Consider the following 17,884-nt stretch of genomic DNA (forward strand, 5'->3'; position numbering starts at 1 on the left):
TCCCAAAGTTAGCTTGGCATAAGCCCAAGAATACTTAAGGGCAGCTTGAAGTCTAATGGCCTGATGGGGGTTATCTAGATTAGATCTCCCCCTCTGCCATAATTTTCTCCTGTTATAATTTTTGCAAAGGCAAAGATTCACAACACATTAAATAAAATAATGAACCTTTACTAGAGATTTGACGTGAGGTAAGATAGTGTTTATGATTCTATAGAGAACCTTTTTTTTTTCAAGTGGGCTTGTTTATCTTTCTCAGAATGGATGCCCTGAAATGATTAAACACTATCTGCAGTACTGGGGATTCACATGATATAAAAAAAATATTTTGATTCAGTTAATTAAAACAGCAAAGTCTATATAGTAGGAGAACAGTTTGACTGAACTGTTCTGTTACCTTAAATTATTAAACTCCTGTGTTTGGCATTTACAAGGAACATTTGCCTTTCTCTCTCTAATGCTAAATCAAAAGAATTTAATTCAAATATTATTTCTTATTATGAACACCAATTTTAGGATTGTATTGGTTGTAGTTAGATTGGTTGATCTCATATAATATCAAATGTATCCTCTATTTAGTGAAGATATCAAAGAGGAATCAAGAGAGCACATATTCTGATATTTGAAATCCGAACTTTTTTTCTTCCAACTACAGAAGCCCTAAAGTGTGAGATCTTTGAAGAATTCATTTATTTTTTTTGACATGAGCTGCAGGTGTCTTCTGGACAAGATGCCTAAATATGGACTGGTTGCCATGAGGGAGAAGAATATAATATTAATGTGGAATTTTTATAAGAGAATAAATAAACCTCTGCTGGCAACAAATGAAGGCATAATTAGATTATTCTAAAGAAACTTCTCTATAAACAAACTGAGATGGGTTAGTAAACAATGAAGAAATTTTATGCAATAGTTTTGGCAAGAATTATACAGAAGGCAATAATGGTCAGATATTGTTTGTAAGATCACATATTGAAGAGGCATCATTTGTCTTGGGTAATACCCAAGGTTCGTTCCCTCACAGCAAGGAAATCAAGGATATGGATACAAACAAGATTAAGAGCAGAGGTTTAATAGGCAAAAGCAAAAAGAGAAAAGCTCTCTCTCCTGCAAAGACAGAGTGGCTCTTGAGTGTGTCTTCTGGTTCTGTGGTGAAATGCATGGGGTTTTATAGAGGAGCTTGAGGAGGTGGTGTCTGATTTACATAGGGCATGAGAGATTGGTCAGACCAGGTGTGCTGTTTGCATAGCTTACAAAGAAGCTGGCCATCCCACCCTAATCTTTTATGATGCAGATGGGGGTCTTATGTAGCCTGCTTTTTTACTGCACGTGTGTTATAATGAGAATTGTTGATGCCGCAAAAGAAGTAGCACTTGAATATAAATTTTCTGAGCAAAGCAATTTGCTTCTATAGCAGGGTGCAGCTCACAAATGGAACAATGGCAAGTGCACATCTGGACAAGGAGGGGAAGGGGTACTTAAGCCTGATGGAGGTCACCTCTACTGCTGTGTCACTCCCCTGTTGGCTAGGGTTAGAACACACAGTCTAGTCTAATTCCGATTGACTATTTTAATGGGAGTAGGAGTACGAGCCAGAGTGATGGGGTGGGTAGTTTGGCGGGAAGGATGGTTATGGGTAGGTCAGAGGAGGTAAGTAAGGGCAGTAGTAGGGGTCAAAGCAGGTGACCAGAGCAGTTGACCGGGATGAGTCAGGAGGGGGAAGGGGACTGGGGAACAGATGTGAACTACTGATTAGAAATGGTGGAAAAGGTTGTTTACTGAAACTACAAGGAAATTAAATTTTAAAATAAAGAACAAGTCAGCTGAACATACTGACATATTGATTCTTTGAAGAGAAACTTGGGGTTCACTATATCTAACAAGCGCAACAAAGAATAGGGAAGAGGAAACCTCCATGTTGAATATACCTGGCTTACAGGTATCCCTTTTCTATTGGTATAGCTCTCAGCATTTACGTATGCAAGCTTTTACCTTGCTTATCTATGCTTGCAGCTTGATTTTTCAGACTGCTTTTTGTTAGAAAAGAAATGATTTGGGGCTAATTTTTATAAAATGAAAACATTACTGAGGACTTTCTTACCCTATCTGCCTGAGTAATTTCTAGCTCCTGTATCAATATGAAATGGCTTATAGTTGCACTGAGCCAGAAGATAATGAAATTATGTAATCAGAATTTTATATCAGGAAGGGGCCTAAAAGATAAATTAGCCCAGACATAGCATTTTAAACTATAAAATATAAGATTCAGAAACATTGACTTTTTCAAAGACACATTAGTTTGGGTCATAGTCAATATCACAATTCAGTTTAATGGAACAGAAATATATTAAGCACTTACTATGTGTCAGGTTCTTAGAAATTCAGGGAACAAAGGTTTTTAAAAAGGTGAATCCTACCTTTGATCTTACTATCTCATTAGAGAGCCATACATTTCATGCCTTCCCTCAATGTGAAGATTTAGCATGGGCCCCATCCTGTTCAGCCCTGTCCCGCTGCAGTACCTGCCAGCCATGGGCTCCAAGCGATTCAACAAGGGCCCCTGGTACCAGCTGTCGGCCAGGTCAGGAACCAGCTCCTGTCCAAGTATGAACCCCAGAAGGAGGCAGAGCTCCGCAGCTGGATCGAGGGACTCACTGGCCTCTCCATCCGCCCGGACTTCCAGAAGGGCATGAAGGATGGGATTATCCTATGCACACTCATGAACAAGCTATAGCCGGGCTCAGTTCCCAAGATCAACTGCTCCATGCAGAACTGGCACCAGCTAGAAAACCTCTCCAACTTCATCAAGGCCATGGTCAGCTATGGCATGAACCGCTTGGACCTGTTCAAGGCCAACAACCTGTTTGACACTGGGAACATGATGCAGGTAAAGGTGTCTCTTCTCACCCTGGCAGAGAAGGCCAAGACTAAGGGGCTGCAGAGCAGGATGGACATCGGCATCAAGCACCCGGAGAAGCAGGAGTGGAACTTCGACGATGCCAGCATGAAGGCCAGCTGGTGCATCATAGGGCTGCAGATGGGCAACAACAAATGCGCCAGCCAGTCGGGCATGATGGCATATGGCACAAGGAGGCATCTCTGCGACCTCAAGAACCACATCGTGCCCCCCATGGACCACTCGACCATCAGCCTCCAGATGAGTACCAAGAAGTGTGCCAGCCAGGTTGGCATGACGCCTCCTGGGACATGGCAGCACGTCTATGACACCAAGCTGGGAACCGACAAGTGAGACAGCTCCTCCATGTCCCTGCAGATGGGCTACAGCAGGGCGCCAACCAAAGTGGCCAGGTCTTTGGCCTGGGCTGGCGCAGATACACGACCCCAAATACTGCCTACAAGGCACAGTGGCCAATGGGGCTCCCTCTGAGGCCGGCGACTGCCCGGGCGCAGGGAGGTCCCTGAATATCCCCCTTACTACAGGAAGAGGCTGGCTACTGAAGCTCCCAGCACGCTCTCTCCCCACGTCATCTTCCCATCTGGGTGTTTGGGTTTTTCTGTGTTTTCATCTTTTATTTCTTAACCTGTTCAGTGCTGCAAAACAACCGAGGGTCTGTGAGTGGCTCGTGGGATCAGCAGGGCTTTTTTCCCCTTGCCTTGGTCCTTTGCAAGACTGAGCCACCAGGCTTCAGGATAAGGGGTCAAGGTTGTATCCCAATCTGTGTAGGGTGCGGGTCCCTGATGGCACGTCCAGGATGTGGGCAGAGCTGGGGAGAAGAGACCTGGGCTTGGAAGGAACCGGCCTCCGAAGGTTTCCGGTTGCATCGCCTCTTCCCACTTTTGTCACCCAATCAGTTGGTGGTTTCTGTACCTGCAAAAGTTTCAGGAAGTATTAGCAAAAGAAAAAACTTTTTTTCCCCCTGAGGAATGGGGTGGGGACAGTGGAGGGGGTATTGGGAAATGGGTCCCCTGGGAAAGACTCCCAAGTGACTGGATTTCCCTATGACCCTCAGAGCAACAAACCTCAGACTCTCAGACCTGCCCTGGGGCCCTGTGGGGTAAGTGAGGCCTGTACAAGGAAGCAGAATTCTGAGTTGTTGGGGGTAAGCTTGACCCCATCTCTATGCTACTCTGCCCTCCCCATAGCCTCATTGTTGTTTTTTTTTTTTTTTTTTTTTTTTCTTGTTGCTGTTGCCCAGGCTGGAGAGCGGGGGGGTGATCTTGGCTTACTGCACCTCCACCTCCCTAGCTCAAGGGATTCCCCTGCCTCAGCCTCCCAAGTAGCTGGGACTGCATGTGCTCCACCACACTGGCTAATTTTTATATTTTTAGTAGAGACAGGGTTTCACCATGGTGGCCAGGCTGGTCTTGAACTCCTGGCCTCAGGTGATCCATCCACCTCGGCCTCCTCAAGTGCTGGGATTACAGGCATGAGTCATGGCTGTAATCCCAGGGGCCCTGCTCCATGCTCAATAAAACCTCTGTTTGTAAGAAAAAGAAAGAAGAAAGGAAAGAAAGAAAGAGAAAGAAAAGAAAGGAAGGAAGAAAGAAAAAGAAAGAAAGAGAAAATGTAGTATTGTAATTCTATGATACAGTATACAAAGTGTCTGATTTGCTGTTTCTGAAAAGCCTTTTTGGATAAGATGGCACATGAGTTGGACACATGAAGAAGGGTAGGAAGGTCATTCCGGAGAAAGATAACCGGAAGAGCCAGGCGTAGGGGTATTGTGTATGTACGAACAAACAAGCCGAAAAAGGTGGAGGCAGAAAATGGCAAGAGCTTTGCTAGGTAGGAACTAAGTCTTACAGGGCAACATTGGCAGGTACTTAGGTTTTATTTTGTACAACAGTAGTATGTGGCATTCAAAGGATTTTAACACTGAAAATATAAACGTAAATTTATTTGATATTCTGGTCACAATATGGGGAAAAGGTGACTACTCAGGAAGTAATTAGAGTAGCCCAGGAAAGAGATGATGAGGTCATTATCTAGAACGATGGTCATACTGGAATATAACAACATAAAAATGCCAAGGAGGGGAGATTTAAGGAAGTTGAGAATTGTTAGTGTTGAGGAGTCTACGATTACTTTTAGGTTTCTAAATGAGTGGCTGTATCGATGATGTCGCCTAAGTATTGGGGCAAAATACTTAGAATTGTTTTATTGCATTTGTAATAAAACAATACATTTCATTTTGAACACAGTGAGATTGAGGTTCCTGTGTGGCATCCAAGTTGATGTGTCCAGAAGGACATGTGAGGCTAAAGTTCGTGATAGAGTCAGACTAGGGTGATATACGTGGGAGTCATCAATTTACTTGAAATGATGAGAGTAGATGAGATCACTAAAAATATTATATAAATAATGAAGACTATTGGTCCTGCTAAAAGCTTGTAAAATACACACAAACACATACTTACTGAGAAATGATCAGAGAAGAATAAAAGAATCAATAGAGCATTTATATATGTGCTGATGGAGAGAACTGAATTTCAAGGAGTGGTTAACATCAAAGGCTTCAGAGAGATCCAAAAAGATATGGTTTGAAAAATCATAGTTGGACTTGATCATGGGGGCGCATTTGGTAATCCCTGCAGAGCCATGTGCTGAACATCAGGTTGCACGGTGGAACAACGGAAGACTGACAGTGACGCCCAGTCAAGAGCTCCTTCCACTATACCACGTTGTCAAAACTTTATCTTCAACTCTCTTCCTTCTCCACTGTCTCCCAACTACCTGAAGTCCATTTGCAGATCATGATTATGTCTTTTTGTTTAAATACAGTAGAGAATTATTGAATGTAATTTCAGAGCCTTATGTTCAGTCCTTTTTTGGATCTAAATTTGTAGGTTCTACAGTATCCATTACTTAGGAAAAAAAAAGTAAAAGGACTAGAGTCAAGAAGGGTCTTTTAAAAACTGACATGCACTTTTAAATTTATCTAATTTTTAGAAAAAAATTTAATATATTTTCTGGCTGTATATTTTACAAGATGCTCAACATTATCAGAAATATTAAAAATCAGTTTTGACGCTTCCAAGTTACAATGACAGACTAAAAATCTCCCTTCAGGAAATGCAGTGCAAATTACAACTAAATTTTAGCATAAAACTCTACCTTTATTAATAATAAACTGAAGAGAAAGCTGTAAGACAACTTTAAAATATAAAGGCAATCCACTAAATGCTGTAACATTAGGATAAATTAATGAGAAAGCTGTGGTGAAATATTATAAAGTTCATGCAGAGTGGCTGCCTAAATATGACATCACCAGCAGAATTACTCAAAGATATAAATAGGTTGACTGACTATTCTGTTAATTTGGGTAGTATTGGAGGAGTCATATTAAAGAGAAACATAATATCTTGCCCATCCAGAAAGCATATGGAAGAAATTTGGCAGGTGGCTCTTTGGTCCAAAAAAACTAGTAAGTTTATCTCAGATAATGGCAATTATCAATGGCAATCAAATGGCATGGGCCAAACAAGTTCATTGCACAAGCCAAAAGTGGATAACCATTATTTTAGACATCTGCCAGTGTATACATTTACTTAGGAAATGAATGGCATGGGCCTAAAAGCTAATGGTGATTTTTTAATGAACTAGTGAGAGCCAGGAGTGTAAGTGCATGAAGGAGCATGACTGGCAGGGCTAGGGGAATAGGGAAAGGCCTGGGAGTACCTCTATAAAGCGTTTCCAGATAAAGACGATAAGGAGAGTAAGGCTCAAAGGGGAACTGTTCTGTTATTTTCTTTGCCCTAGCATTCTACATAGAGAAACTGTCTGGTGTTGAGGCACAGTAAAGGTAAGAAGAGAAATGCAAAGAATTTTGCAGTTGTTGACCAAAAATCGGAAAATTTCTCCTCCACAGGAAAACTTTGGCATGCATAGTTTCAGTATGAACCATATTATTAATTTTTTACTTATTGCACAGGAAAGAAATGCAAACTGAGAGATATGTTCCAAGAGCAGAGGAACAATGAAGATCTGGTGAAAAAGTGTTCTGAAATAGCACCTACATTTAAGCTTTTATCTTCCCCAGATTTACCCAACTCCACACACTTTGTTTTTACAAAATGGATTTCCTGTTCAAAGATAAGCTATAAACAGCACAGGGAATATATATAATAACTATGAAAAAAGGAATGAAAGTAAAGGATAAAATAACATCATCCCCCTTCAAAGGAACAAAAACTTAAAAAACATTTTTTCTAAATGTTCCAAAAAATTTGCATATGGTACTGCAAATGTGAGGGCTAAAAATAAGAGGTTAAAAACAAAGAGTATTGAGCTGGCAGAGATCAGATTAAAAATGGAAGATAAAAATAAAATATTACCAAGAAGAAACTCAGTTGAGAAGCATCAAAAAGCATCCAAATTATTTTTGAAAATATGATCATTGATAAACAGAGTATGCTTGATTAAAAACAATAAAAGGAAAATGAGATTAGAGAGATAATCATTTTATAAAATAGACAAATGACATTGAGTATAAATAATAAGAAAAAGATAAAAGGAAAAATAGAGGAAGAATTTATACATGTATACTGTACATTATGTATGTATGTAAATTAATTTACATACATAATTAAATGATATATTTATGTGTATGTGTATGGTCATCCTCAGTATCTGTGGGAGATTGGTTCCAGGACTCTCCCCACTCCCTGCTTCCCATAGATACCAAAATCTACTAAATTACCAAATGTATTTGTCCATTTTCATGCTGCTGATAAAAACGTATCTCGGCCGGGCACGGTGGCTCAAGCCTGTAATCTCAGCACTTTGGGAGGCCAAGGCGGGTGGATCAGAGGTCAAGAGACCGAGACCATGCTGGTCAACATGGTGAAACCCCGTCTCTACTAAAAATATAAAAAATTAGCTGGGCATGGTGGCACGTACCTGCAATCCCAGCTACTCGGGAGGCTGAGGCAGGAGAATTGCCTGAACCCAGGAGGTGGAGGTTGCGGTGAGCCGAGATCACGCCATTGCACTCCAGCCTGGGTAACAAGAGCGAAACTCCGTCTCAAAAAAAAAAAAAATCTCAGACTAGGCAATTTACAAAAGAAATAGGTTTATTGGACGTACAGTTCCACATGGTTGGGGAGGCCTCACAATCATGTTAGAAGGCAAGGAGGAGCAAGCCACATTTCATGTGGATGGCGGCAGACAAGGAGAGGGTTGCACGGAGAAACTCCTGTTTTTAAAACCATCAGATCTCATGAGACTTATTCACTATTAAAGGGATAACAGAGAAAGGCCTCACCCCCATGATTCAATCATTTTTTACCTGCTCCCTCCCACAACACATGGGAATGTGAAATACAAGATTAGATTTGGGTGGGGATGCAAAGCCAAACCATACCATCTAGTCTCAGGTATTTCTTTATAGTAATGCAAAATGTACTAACACTTCTGCAATGTATTTTGAAGTCAGATAGTGTGATGCCTACCATTTTGTTCTTTTTGTTCAAAATTTATTTGACTATTCGTGTTCTTTTTCAGTTTGATATAAATTTTAGGATTTTTTTTCTATTTTTGTGAAGAATGCATTGAATCTATAGATTACTTTGGGTAGGGATTGCATTGAATCTACAGATTGCTTTGGGTAGTATGATCATTTTAATGATGTTGAGTCTTCTAATCCATAATCATGGGAAATTTTTTTCACTTTTTTTGTGCTTTTATTTCATCAGTGTTTCATAGTTTTCCTTGTAGAGACCATTCACATCTTTAGTTGTTTATTTCTTCATATATTTTCAAGCTTTTATGAATGAGATTCCTTTTCTTAATTTCTATAGCTAATTTTTGAGAGTTTTTAACATGAAATGGTATTGAATTTTATGAAATTTTTTTTTATATCTACTAAGATGATTACATGGGTTTTGGCCTTCATCCTGTTGATGTGATTTATCATATTTATTGATTTACATGTGTTGAAACATCCTTGCAACCATGGGATAAATTCCATTTGGTCCTGGTGTGTTACCTTTTTCATGTTACTGGGTTTGGTTTGTTAGTCATTTGTTGAGGATTTTTACATCTATATTCCTCAGGAACATTGGCCTGTAGTTTTCTTTTTTTTTTAATTTGTGCTTGTCTGGTTTTGGTATTAGGATAATGCTGGCCTCCTAAAATGATTTAGGAAGAATTCTCTCCTTTCTATTTTTGGGAATAATTTGAGAAAGAATTGATATTAGTTCTTCTTTAAACTTTCAGTAGAATTCATCAGTAAAGCCATCCAGTCTTGGACTTTTGCAGGGAGAAGGGAAATTTTTTATTACTGATTCAATCTTGTTATTCATAATTGTTCTTCACACTTTCTACTTTTGCCTGGTTCAATCTTGGTAGGTTATATGTATCCAGGAATTTATTTCCTCTAGGTTTTTGTATTTTTTGGTGTGGTTGTTTATAATACTCTCTAATGATCCTTTGTATGTCTCTGGTATCAGGTTGTAATTCCTCCTTTTTCATTTCTGATTTTATTAATATGTCTCTTCTCTTTTTTTCTCAGTCAAGCTAATGGTTCGTCTATTTTCTTTATATTATCAAAAATCCAATTTTTCATTTTGTTTATCTTTTGTGTTATGTTTTAAATTTCCTGTTTTATTTAGCTCTGCTCTGAACTTATTTCTTTTCTTCTACAAATTTTGGGGATGGCTGCTTCTTGCTTTTCTAATTCCTTGAGGTGCCTTGTTGATTGAAAATGTTTCAATATTTTTGATGTAGTTGTTTATTGCTATAAGCTTTCCTCTTAGGACTGCTTTTGCTATGTCCCATAGGTTTTTGGTATATTGTGTTTTTATTTTCATTTGTTTCAATGCATTCTTTTTTTTTTTTTTTTTTTTGAGACAAAGTTTCGCTGCTGTTACCCAGGCTGGAGTGCAATGGCGCGATCTCAGCTCACCACAACCTCCGCCTCCTGGATTCAGGCAATTCTCCTGCCTCAATACCTTTTTAAAATTTTCTTTTTAATTTCTTAATTGACTCAATGGTCATTTAGGATCTTTTTTCTGTTTCTATTATTTGTGCAGTTTCCAAAGTTCCTTTTCTTATTGATTTCTAGTTTTATTTCATTGTGATCTGAGAAGATACTTGATATTATTTCAGTTTCTTATATTTGTTAACATTTGTTTGGTGGCCTAACATGGTTTATCCTGTAGAATGTTCCATGTGCTGATGAGAAGAATGTCTGTTCTCCAGCTGTTGGATGAAGTGTTTTGTAAATGCCAACTAAATTCATTTTGTCTATATTAGACTTTAAGTCTAATGTTTCTTTGTTGCTCTTCTGTCTAGATGATCTGTCAAATGCTGAAAGTGAGCTGTTGAAGTCCCTAATTATTATTGTTTTGGGGTCTAGCTCTGTCTTTAGCTCAAATAATACCTGCTTTACATCTCTGGATGCACGTATTTACAATGTTATAGCCTCTTGCTGAATTACTACCGTTATCATTATATAATGACCTTCTTTGTCTCTTTTAATGTTTTTTTTTTAACCTGACGTCTATTTTATCTGATATAAGTATGGCCACTGCTGGGTAGTTTTGGTTTCTATTACATATTTTTTTCTATTTCTTCACTTTCAGTCTATGTTTGTATTTACAAGTGAAGTGAATTTCTTGTAAGCAGCATATATTTGAATATTGTTTTTCAATTCACTCAGCCAGTCTGTATCTTTTAATTGGAGAATTTAAGCCACTTACATTCCAGGTTGTAACTGATAGATGAGGACTTACTCCTGTCACTTGGTTAACTTGTTTCTAATTATTTGGTATATTTTTTATTCCTTTCTTACTTCCTAATTTTTGTCTTTGTGATTCTCCTTTTGTTTTCAGGTTTAGACCTCCCTTAAGCATTTTTTAGTGGCCAGTCTAATGAATGTTCTCAGTTTTTACTTGTCTAAGAAAGATTTTATCTCTACAAATCTGAAGGATAGATTTGTTGGGTATAGCATTTTATAGTATAGTGTTTTTTCTTTCAGCACTTTTCACAGCCTATAAGGTGAGAAATCTATTAGTCTGATGGAAATCCCCTTATATGTGTCTTAATGTTTTTCTCTCGCTGTTTTTAGAATTTTCTCTTTGTCTTTGACTTTTGACTCTAATATGCCTTAGAAAGGACCTTTCTGGATTTAATCATTTGGGAATTTTTAAGCTTCCTGTATCTGGATGTTTCTATTTTTTTTGTAAGACTCAGAAAGTTTTCTGCTATTGTTTTATTAAATAGGTTTTCTATGTCCTTTTCCACCTCTTCTTTTTCTGAAATTTTAAACATTTGCATATTTGTTTGCTTGATGGTGTTTTTATTTATTTTTTCTTTTTGTCTGTCTGGGTTATTTCAAAAGATCTCTCTTTGAATATAGAAATTCTTTCTACTGCTTAATCTAGTCTATTGTTGAAGCTCTCAGTTGAATTTTTAATTTCATTTATTGAATTATTTAGTTCTTTTAGTGATATCTATCTTTTCATTGAATTTCTTTTAGTGATATCTATCTTTTCATTGTATTTCTCATTCAGGTCATGAATTGTTTTCTTGATTTCTTTGAATTATCTATTTGTGTTCCTGTCATGTTCAACCCCTGTTGATTCCAATAGGGATGGCATCATATCTGAGAGGCCAAAGAAGGGACCCAGAGACAGTGAATGAGACACAGGACTTATTAAGTTGGACTTTATTGATGGTACAGTAGTGATGGGCCTGACAGAAGAATGACTACCATTTGTAAAAATCATGCAGTTTATATAGTATTTTCACCTAGCATTCTTCACCTAGCAACACTCATTTGACCCAAAACAAAGGGCCTTAATTCCCTGTATGTCCTGCATTTTAAAGGATGAGCCAGGGGTTTAGTTGTCATTTATCATGTGAACCCAAAGGTATCTGATAAAAGTACCAATCAATTTAGAAAGTTTATTTTGCCAAGGTTAAGGATGCACTTGTGACACAACCTTCAGGAGGTCCTGACATATGTCCCAGGTGGTTGGAGCACAGCTTGCTTTTATGTATTTTAGAGAGACATAATGCATCAATCAATACATGTAAAATGTACATGGGTTTTTATCTGAAAATGCGGGGCAACTCAAAGCAGGAGCTTCCAGGTCATAGGTAAATTTAAAGATTTTCTGATTGGCAGTTGGTTGAAAGAGTTAAATTATTATCTAAAGAGCTGGAATCAATAGAAAGGAATGTCTGGGTTAAGATAAGGAGTTGTGAGACCAAAGTTTGTCATGCAGATGAAGCCTCCTGGTAGCAGGCTTCAGAGAGAATGGATTGTAAATGTTTCTTGTCAGACTTAAGGTCTGTGTTGATGTTAATGCTGGTCAGCTTTTTCTGAATTACAAAAGGGAGGAGGATATAATGAGCTGTCTGACTCCCAATTCCCATCATGACCTGAACTATTTTTTCAGGTTAACTTTGGAATGCCCTTGGCTGAGAGGAGGGGTAGGTTCAAATGGCTGGGGGCTTAGAATTTTATTTTTGGTTTATAGTCTTCTCCTTCTCCTTCAGGCCAAGATTTGCCAGAGGCAACATTAATGGCCACCATATTTTTATTTTGTTCCATAGTATTGCCAGGGTGGCATAGTTGCTGGCCTCAAGTCCATCTTGTCTTTTGTTGGGATGTTTATGGCCAAGAGACTTAGAGTCAAAAGACTTATAGCCAATTTAAATGTTCCAGGTCAGGCAGGAATGGACATGGACAGCCATTCATTAGCCTTTAAAATTGTTTAAGTAATATAAAAGCCAACAAACAAAAGTCAAAAACAAAGCTACAAAATTGACTTATCTTTAACTTCTATTTGTTGAGTTACTATAACCTTGGTTTTAGTTACAGATTTATAGTAATATAAATATATAAAATAAAAATATATAAAAAAATAAACATAAGCATCATTATGAAAAAATTTTTTAAATATATGTTTATCTGCACAACTCATAACTGGGAGTATTATACCCAGGAGGTATTGTCATTAGGCATCTTTATCCTCTAAGTAATTATTTTGTTGTAATTCTACAGGAAGCAGGAATTTCTTTATAGTTGGGATGGATAAAAATGTGCACATTATAATTCAGGAGGTAAACTCTTATTTTACCAGCTATTTAGGCACCTGTGTCCCCATTATTGATTTGAAGGGTCTTAAGGGTCTGAACTAATTCTATATCTCAAAACCAGCCCTTACAATCTCCATATATATGGTTTGAAAATTCTATTTATTTCTTTCCTTTCTTCCTTTCTTCCTCCCTCCATTACTTATTATATATCCTAAGCATCTATTTTCTACTTCCTTTAAAGGAATCTTTATTCAAATTACCCCTATGTTTGCAATGATGTAGTGAGGAGATTAACATATCCTCTCCTGAAAAAGCAATTATAATGCTAAAAAGAAATGTAAAAAAGTAACCATTTCAGTTCTCTGGAAATAACCTAAGTCTCCAATAAACTGTATAACATTTAGTCTTGACATTTATTCTTGAAAATTACTATATCAGTTTGTTGGCACAGTATTTCAACCAGAGCAGGACAAGCTGTGAAAATCCTCAATTTAGCTGCCACTACTAGAAGGTGTCCCTCTTAATCTGGACTTTAATCATTTAACGTGTCGATCTCATATTCATAAGAGTGAACAGGATGAGCCAGCATCTTTACTAGCCTGAGGTTATAGACCTGATTGGGGACCACGCAATGGACTAGTAAATTTGCCAGAGATTTAACAATGAACTCTTGGATATGAGCTAAATATGGGGGCACTAAGAAGATTATTACATGTCCTAGGTTGAGTGGAGGCCATGTGTGTCAGGGACTGTAAAGGGCCCAAGCCTACCTTACTTCATTAGAAGACAGAGTCATGCACACAGACAGAGGAGATGTGTGAAGAGTTAGGGGTTAATAAAAATCAAAGAAGACTTGAGAACAGCCTAAACATTTTTGTTTTTGTTTTTGAGACAGGGTGGAGTGCAGTGGCATGATCACAGCTCACTGCAGCCTCAACATCCCAGGCTCAAGTGATCTTCCCAACTCAGCCTCTTGAGTAGCTAGGACTATAAGCGTGCACTACCATGCCCCACTAACTCTTTATTTTCTGTAGAGATGGAGTTTCCCTATGTTGCTCAGGCTGGTCTCAAGCTCCTTGGCTCAAGCAGTCCTTCCACCTTGGCCTTCAAAAATGTTGGGATTACAAGTGTGAGCCACCACACTAGGCCAGGCCTGAGCTTTGAATGCATCTCTAGATCTGAGTTGTTTTTTGACACTAAAAAATTCAATTCTCTGATTCTCACAACAACTTGATATCCAACAATTCAATTCAATGCTGTCACTATCTACCTGGAGCTAGCTTCAGATCCCTCACATTAAGGGCTCAGTTCTATAAGAGTGCTTCCATGTCAGATGCCAGTTGCAAGTTTCAGCCCAGGTGTCCTGACAAACAAATTGTAAATTGGGAGTTCCCGAACACTCCCACCAAGATGGCTGAATAGGAACAGCTCTGGAGTGCAGTTCCCAGTGAGAGATGCAGAAGGCAAAGGATCTCCACATTTCCAACTGAGAAGTACCAGGTTCATTTCAAGGGGACTGGTTGGACAGTGGGTGTAGCCCAAAGAGGGGGAACTGAGGCAGGATGGGGTGCTGCCCCACCCAGAAGGTGCAACTGGACAGAGGATTGGTAACTTTACCCTCTCAGTACTCCAGTTCAGATACTGTGCTTCTCCCATTGCCACTGCAACCCACAGTCCAGGAGAACACCACCTGGCTGAAAAGCACTGCAAGTTACCAACACAGATCTGAGCAACAGCTCTGGCTGGCCTGGTGCCTCAAGTTGTCAGTACATATCTGCACAGAGATCTGTAGTGCAGAGACTGCTTGCAGGACGGATCTACCCACCCTCCCAGGAGGGAGAACTGCAAACAGGGAGACAGGTGATGTGGCTTGGCAGATCCCACTCTCACAAAGACCAGCAAACTGATGTCCTCTCACTTGAGAGTTTCATAGCCAGCACATCAGTTTGAGCTTGACCCAGGACAGTTGAGCTTGATGGGGGCAAGAGTGTCTGTCATCGTGGAGGTGGTTCTCATCTCACCTGTGTAAACAAAATCCGGAGAAAGCCTACACGGCAGCCGTGCTGAGTCTGAAGCAGCCCAGCAGTGCCTCTGCAGTCAGACAAGGGACAGACTGCCTCCTCAAGTGGCTCCCTGACCCTGGAATAACCAAAAAAAATGCCTCAAACAGGAGAGCTCAGGCTGACCCTTGGTGGGTAACTTTCTGGGATGAAGCTACCAAAGGAAGAATTCGGCAGCAATCCTTGCTGCTTCACACCCCCTGTGGATGGTTTCCAGGCAAGCAAGGTCTGAAGTGGGACCTCCAGCAATTCTATAGCAGAGGGCCCTGACTGTTAGAAGGAAAACTAAAAAACAAAAAGAAATAGCTTTAACAGCAACAGAAAGGATGTCTGCTCAGAGATCCTATCCAAAATCACCAACTTCACAGATCAAAGGTAGATAAACCCATGAAGATGGGAAGAAACCAACTTAAAAAGGATGAAACCATCAAAGACCAGAATGCTTCTCCTCCTAGAAGGGATCACAGCTTCTCACCAGCAAGGGAACAAAACAGGATGGAGAATGAGTTTGATGAATTGACAGAAGCAGGCTTCAGAAGGTAGGTAATAACAAACTTTTCCGAGCTAAAGGAACATGTTCCAACCCAATGCAAAGAAACTAAGTACCTTGAAAAAAGGTTAGATGAAATGCTAACTAGAATAACCAGCTTAGAGAAGAACATAAAAGATTTGATGGAGCTGAAAAACACAGCATGAAAACTTTGCAAAGCATATACAAGTTTCCAATAGCTGAATTGATCAAGCAGAAGAAAGGATATCAGAGATTTAAAAAATCAACTCAATGAAATAAAATGAGAAGGTAATATTAGTGAAAAAAGAGTGAAAAGAAGTTTACAAAGCCTCCAAGAAATACCAGACTAAGTGAAAAGACCTAGTCTATGCTTGATTGCTATACCTAAATGTGTTAGGGAGGATGAATCTAAGCTGGAAAACACTCTTTGGGATGTTATCCAGGAGAACGTCCCCAACCTAACCAGGCAGAACAACATTCAACTCTAGGAAATACAGAGAACACCATGAAGATGCTCCTCAAGAAGAGCAACACCAAGGCATATAATCGTCAGATTCACCAGGGTTGAAATGAAGGAAAAAATGCTAAGGGCAGTCAGAGAGAAAGGTCAGGTCACCCACAAAGGGAAGCCCATCAGAATCACAGTGGATCTCTTGGCAGAAACCCTATAAGCCAGAAGAGAGTGGGGCCAATATTCAGCATCCTTAAAGGAAAGAACTTTCAACCCAGAATCTCATATTCAGCTAAACTAAGCTTCATAAATGAAGGAGAAATAAAATCCTTTATGAACAAGCAAATGCTGAGAGATTTTGTTGCCATCAGACCTGCTTTATAAGAGCTCCTGAAGGAAGCACTAAACATGGAAAGGAACAACCAGTACCAGTCACTGCAAAAATGTACCAAATAGTAAAGACCAATGATGCAGTGAAAGAACTATGTCAACTAACGGGCAAAACAACCAGCCAGTAACAAAATGGTGGATCAAACTCACACATAATGATATTAACATTAAATGTAAACAGCCTAAATGACCCAATCAAAAAACACAGACTGGCAAACTGGATAAAAAGCCAAGACCCATCAGTGTGCTGTATTCAGGAGACCCATATCATGTGCAAAGACACACACAGACTCAAAATAAAGGGATGGAAGAAGATTTACCAAGCAAATGGAGAGCAAAAAAAAAAAAAAAAAAAAGCAGGGATTACAATCCTAGTCTCTGATAAAATGGACTTTAAACAAACAAAAGTCAAAAGAGACAAAGAAGGGCATTACATAATGGTAAAAGGATCAATGCAACAAGAAGAGCTAACTATCCTAAATATATATGCACTCAATACAGGAGCACCCAGAAACATAAAGCAAGTTCTTAACAACCTGTAAACTCCCCCACAATAATAGTGGGAGACTTCAACCTATAACTAAAAACAACCTATAATTCCCCCACAATAATAATGGGAGACTTCAACACTTCACTGTCAATATTAGACAGATCAACGAGACAGAAAATCAACAAGGATATCCAGAACTTGAATGCAGATCTGGACCAAGTAGACATAATAGACATCTACAGAACTCTACATGAACAAAAGCTCATCATCACTGGTCATTAGAGAAATGCAAATGAAAGCCACATTGAGATACCATCTCACACCAGTTAGAATGGCAATCAAAATATCTGGAGACAACAGATGCTGGAGAGGATGTAGAGAAATAGGAACGCTTTTACACTGTTGGTAGGATTGTAAATTAGTTCAATCATTATGGAAGACAGTGTAACGATTCCTCAAGGATCTAGAAATAGAAATGCCATTTGACCCAGTAATTCTATTACTGGGTATATACCCAAAGGATTATAAATCATTATATTATAAAGACACATGCACACATATGTTCATTGTGGCACTGTTTACCATAGCCAAGACCTGGAATCAACCAAAATGCCCATCTATGATAGACTGGACAAAGAAAATATGGCACATATACACCATGGAATACTAGGCAGCCATAAAAAATGATTGGTTTGTGTCCTTAATAGGGACATGGATGAATCTGGAAACTATCATTCTCAGCAAACTGACACAAGAACAGAAGACCAAACACTGCATGTTCTCACTCATAGATGGGTGTTGAACAATGAGAACACATAGGCACAGGGAGGGGAACATCACACACTGGAGTCTTTTGGGAGGGTGGGGGGCTAGGGGAGGGATAGTAGCAGGTGGAGAGGTTGGGAAGGGATAACATTGGAAGAAATGCCTGATGTAGGTGACAGAGGTATAGAGACAGCAAACCACCATGGCATGT

General features: G+C 39.1%; 1 long non-coding RNA gene and 1 pseudogene across 2 annotated transcripts in view; both read left to right on the forward strand.

Moving 5' to 3' along the window:
• Window positions 1–17,884, forward strand: part of LOC128930098 (uncharacterized) — a 75,596-nt gene that overhangs the window by 30,578 nt on the left and 27,134 nt on the right. The window lies entirely within an intron of this gene.
• On the forward strand, window positions 2,341–3,668 carry LOC144580083 (calponin-2 pseudogene; annotated as a pseudogene).

Source organism: Callithrix jacchus, chromosome 18 (genome assembly GCF_049354715.1).
Source record: "Callithrix jacchus isolate 240 chromosome 18, calJac240_pri, whole genome shotgun sequence".
Taxonomy (NCBI): domain Eukaryota; kingdom Metazoa; phylum Chordata; class Mammalia; order Primates; family Cebidae; genus Callithrix; species Callithrix jacchus.